Here is a 5,884-nt window from a genome sequence, read left to right on the forward strand (position 1 = left end):
ACGATTTTAAAATTTCAAAACGAAAATAAACGTAACTATCCGTTAGATGATCGATCGGAAAACAACATAAATTTTTCTGCTAAAATCGCAATAACTCTTTAAAATTTCAAATACTCCCATAACCCTTGATCGATCGAACACGCGATTCTAACGACTGCGCTCGTAACACGGTCTCGTACATATTTTTCTTCGTTTTTTTTTTCTTTTCTTTGTTGGCGTTCTACAGTTAAAAAGTTATCTTCGAAGTATCCAAATTTCGGGGACACGTTTATTTCGGGGATAAAAAGGTTTTCCTCGTAACTGGAAGTTTGACGAAAACACGACGACGTTAACAAACGAGAAACAAGAAAATGCCTTGTCGATAGAAAGAATTCTTGATCCCTGGTTGTGACGCGCGTACCGACGTACACTTGCGCGTTGAAGTCTTTTCGTATCGCTACTTTACAAACGATTTATATCGACGATTCGTTGAGTGTAGTCGTTTCCTAGCGTTTCGTTCCCGTTAACAACGACGCTCGCGAACGTTCCTTCGGACAATGGATCAACATCTCTACTTACGGCGCAATCGCGCGGCAGTTCGTTCGCGGAACGGTTCGGATATTAAAACGATCGAATAGTGTTCGCTATCGTCTCGCGAATAACCGAGCACGAAGGCCGTCCTTCTACTTGTTCGACGTAGGTATTCCATAATAGGCGGATCAATGGATAAATTATGATCGATTGCGACGACGGAACCTGACGCGTTTCTCCTCCGTGTCGCGATTTCGTTTAAAAAAGGCCGTAGAAAAATAACGTGTAAAAATCTGGGTCCCTTTTAATTCGCCGCGAATTCGAAAGGAGCAGCGGCTCCGACGCGGCCACCTCGTTATCCGTGAACAGGCAGTTTTCTTTAGTTTATTTTTTTTTTTTTTTTGATTTTCAGCTTAATCGAAATCCGTGGCATTCGCTATGAGATTATTCGTGACGGGTAGCTACGAAACTAATTGACGCAAATTTCGTGTTTTTCACTCGGATATCTGATTCCGTCGCGGACAGCGGACATACGTACGTTCTCTCCTTTTATTTTTTTTTTTTTATTTTTGCGCGTGCAAGAGCAGAGGCGGAATAATTGGACACCGCGATCGTACGAGCTATACGTACGTCTACTAATTGATGCGCTGCTTTTCTACACGGATATTATTATATAATGTACCGACATCCTGCCTGGTTTCATTCGTTCGCGTCTCTCGTTGACAAACGTCCCGTTTGCGGCGTACGTTTCGAACTGCATCGATCCCTCTCAAAGTTCGCTTTCAAATATTCAATTATGCCTGTGTTTGCACGTACCCGCCTTGATGTTCGTTCGATAAATACGTATATTCCCTTCTTTATACGCGACGCGTAGGCTCGATCGATGCATTCGCTGAAGCGTTTCCCAAACTGTGTCTCGCGTGGGGCGAACAAGTGCTCCGCGAAAATCGTAATTGAATATTTAATAAACACGGCGAAATGTATCGGTTTGATCGAGTAATATGACATTTCTTTTTCCTCGATAATTCGTAGTGAGAGTGCATTATGCATTATTTATGGGTTATTAATGATAAACAGATCATTCTTAAAAATAAATTTTACGAAAACTTTATATGAAAACATTTTATGAAAACTTCGAAGTTTAAAATTGTCTGTGAGAGTATGGATATACATACAATAAATAAACTATGTATATTTGTACAGTACTCTTTGTATCGCAATTGTTAACGTTAACTTTTTCCTGTTGTCAATTTACTAGCAAGATTTAATAACACAATAGATGACAGAATCGAGGATGTATTAAAATTGAATTCTTCTTATTTAAAAATTGCAATGTCTATCTATATATTAATCTGTACACTCCAAGCAGTTTGGCTATATGCAGGTAGTCGACTCCAAGACCATTTTCTTTAGATTTCTGAGTTATGGAATGGCCACGAAAAACTCTTTGCAGTTTGTTAAATTACACGACGTTTTTTAGTTAGTAATTAATTCTGTGCTTTGCTAAGGTAAACTCACCATTTACTTATAAAGAAGAACCACTCGAGCTTTAATTTTCCCTCAGTCATATACTCTAAGAGAACTACACATGTAGTTGTAAAACCAAATTTCAAAACAATTTATGTAGTTCATCGCTACGTAACAAACTAGGGTTATAAAGAAAAAATAATAATTTCTACATGTAATATTTGTCAAGTACAGTTGTAATATGTGGAAGAATTAAATGTCGAATGAATATTTATATATACATATATATAAAGTATATATATAGTATATAAGTAGTCTAGTGGGTTTAGGTCGGAACTGTTAGGAGGCCAGAAATCCTTCGACCAAAACATGTCGACATTGTCAGACAACCAGTTCTGAACAAGATGACTCGTGCGAGCAGATGCGCCATCTTGGTGAAATAAATACGGTCTTCCAGAAGCCATAGTCTCCATCCACGGCTTCACTACTGTCTTCAGGACCTCCAAATAAACCTCCTTTCTGACTGTTTCGCCTTTCTGAAAGAAGCGTGGCGGCATGACGTCGCCCTCGCTTGAGACGACGCTCAGAACGTGGACACTGGCTGGAAATTTTGGTTTTGCCCACAACAGGGACATCCTCGGGACTGTGGGCAAGCCAACGGTCGTTCCTCCGATTTACTTTGGCATCCACAGTAAAAATTTTCTCGTCAGAGAAAAACCTAATGCGGCCAGCAGCTTCGTGTTTTAATGAACACAGAAGCAAATTACAACGGGCATGTCTTTCAAGCTTGGCGGCTTCGGAGAGCATCTGACGGACTTTGAGAACATAGGAGGTATATCTAAGATCCTCTTGTGCGATTCGACGGACGATCGTTTCACTCACCTCCAAAACCGAGGCCAATTTCCGAAGCGAGGTCTCCGGATCTTCCAAAATTATGTCTTGTACCCTGTGAATGATTTGTGGCGTCCTTGTTGATTTTTCTCTGACATGCACCTTTCTCCTCGGAGGAGAACTTTCCTCGAATCCCTCTGAAGCTGTGTATCTCTTCGCAACGTCGTATACCGTCGATTTTGGGTAGCCAAAGAATTTTATAATTTCAATCGGCGTTCTCCCGGCGTGAATGCTTTCTATAATCGCCGCTCTTCTATTGTATTCTACGCTTGACTTGACGAGCTCTGCCATTTTGAGGTTGTAAAAGTCTTATTCACATATTTAACTAACTTCAGAGCTAATGAGTACCAACCTCTGAATTCTAATACCATTGTATGGTGGGATTCATTTCTGTCCGGATTCTGACGGCGCACCCTGTATATAATGTACATATATATATACATATTGTTGCGATGGTATGAAGATGCCGCACTGCAGTTCCGAGTTACATCGTCGCGACGGTGTGAAGATGTTGCGACGATGTGAAGTTGCGGAAGCGAGTTCCCGCGCTTCCGGTTGCCAGGAAGCGGCAAACTTTTAAAATAGAAGAGAGGGATTCGAGATCTCAAAGAGAGAAGACGTATCGCTACGAGTCTCTAAGTTTATCGTTGAATTATTGTTAAATCGTTAAAAGTTAAAGTTTGTTAATAAACGTTACATAAAGTTTAACATGGATTCTCGTGCTTCAACCCCCCGGCTGCGCCATGAGACGACCGTCTACGGGTTGCGCGGTCTGACAACACGTGCAACCAAGTTCGCAACCACCATCACAGATGATCCGTGGTGAATTACGGGCATCTTGGCGGCGGGTGCAAGTGCGAGACTTTGGGCGCGCGCAGTGGCACGAGCACTAGTGAGTGTTGGACTGGGCCCGTCAACGCTTGAAGCTTGGAAAAAAAAATCAGGCCGACAAGGGAGGGAGTATTGTATTGTATGTTTCTTTATTGTGTAACAATTAACACAAGGGAGGGAGGAGCAGACCGCTTTTTCGCGGAGTGTTAAGGTCCTGGTGTGTGTCTGGGCGTACCAGGGGAGCATCAAACCAGAAACAACCCTAGAAGGGTGAGATCCGGAAGGCGATCGAGTAGACGAGGATGAACAAACACTCACGGAGGATGAGGACGCACTAGCCGCCAAAGGCTTTTCAGAAATCATAATTTCCGGCCCTATATGGTTGCAACTCTGAAGGCGACACGCGTCTGTTCCTTCTGCGTGTTCACTAATCTTCGCTGCTGTGACAGTCCGTGGGTCGAGTCTCAGCCACGTTTCGGCGATGATGCTGTTAGGACGGGGAGGTTGGTTGGCACCTTTGTGGGGACAGGCTGGCTGCACGCGGTTGCGGCGGCCCACAATAAGGAGATGCATGCGGCCAATGGAAATATCGACTCCTTTGGTGATTCCAAGGCGGACAGGGTCGATGTTTCCTCCCGCGACCTGGAGCTGTTCTGAGGGACGGCAACTATATACGGGGGGCGCACGAAGGACACAGCGGGCCTGACAGATGAATGGATGCGGTACGCAGCACGTGTCCACTTTTGTAGAGATTCGAGGAAGGGATACAGCGCATACACTGCTGAGGCAACACTACATCGGTTCCTCATTGACGAGGACGAGGTAGTCTCGGACGATGAGGAGGACCCGAGCAGTGGGGGGACTGCGACGGCGACAGAGGACGACTGGGGTATTCCGCCAACGGCTCCTCAGGGAGAAGAGGCACCACGGGTGTCAACGGCGAGGGATTCCTGTACAGTGGTGAGCGCCGAGGAGACAGAGGAGGATGCGCAGATGGCCGTCTGTAGCAGTGGAACGTCCTGCTCGGTGGTCGAAGCAGTAGGTAGGCCTTTGCTTCGTCACCTAAAGACGCGCCGGTTGTCAAGGCCGTGAAGAAGGCGATCCGTTCAGCAGTCTCGGAACTGTCTGCGGGCCCAAAGACGAAGGAGGGGAAGATCACGAAAACGGCAGACATCCGCAACAAACTGAGGAGTGTCATTCATGCCGCCCGCGACAACGCGGGATACCGGGAAGATAAGGAGGAGGGCCAGCCCCATGGAAGGAACGCCGTTAGGAGGAGGCTAGAGAAACGCTTGCACGGTGGAGCCATTAATGCGGGGAAGCCTTGACTTCTACAACGAAAGGCGTAGTGGCTTGAAATGGACCGGAGTCGGCGTCGGCCCGACTGTGTCACACGTGAAGCTTGAGAAGACTGGTGCCGGAGTAATGATGGTAGAGGGTGCCATCACGCCCAGCCCAAAGGTCCCAGGAGTCATAAATCCTGGTAAAGCCATCTACACGTACGGGTTTGCGTCAAATATCCCCTTGCTGGCGTCAATGCTCGAGCAGGCTTGCGTTGCGGAAGCAAACGACTATCGTACGCTGGCGTTAAAGATTGACCTGTACGACGAGCTACGGGAGGAACGCCTTGTGCAACCGAGTGGAGTGTCGTGGTCGTGGGCCAGACCGGAAGTGGCTGAGAGAGTCATCATCCCCCTCAACAGGGTAGACGAATGGCGTTATGACGCAGTGTTCGTGTCAGCGGACGTGCTGGAGTGGTCGCTTAGGGGAGGGGGGTCTATCCGCGTCGGAGGACCTCAAGGTGATGTTTGGCACCTGGCGCACAGCTCGGTCCGCGTTATCCCACTGTGTGAGAACACCGGCCCAACCAACCTCGGCCGGGACCTTTGGGTCCTATCCCACCTGATCTACCTCCTGGTACAAGTGATCGACCGTTTTACAATGGTTGATATCGCCAACGACGAAGAGGCAAAGTTGTTCGTGCGGACGGCCGTCTTCAGAAGTCGAGGCGTCACGTGGCGCCAAGTCGCAACACTACTCCGGGGGGTTGCAACATTTTCACACCGTAGCGACGATGTAACTCGGAACTGTAGTGCGGCATCTTCATACCGTCGCAACAATATATATATAATGTACATATATATATATATACACTGACTGACAAAATTAAAGGGACACTCTTTTA

This window comes from Hylaeus volcanicus, chromosome 4, assembly GCF_026283585.1.
Source record: "Hylaeus volcanicus isolate JK05 chromosome 4, UHH_iyHylVolc1.0_haploid, whole genome shotgun sequence".
NCBI lineage: Eukaryota > Metazoa > Arthropoda > Insecta > Hymenoptera > Colletidae > Hylaeus > Hylaeus volcanicus.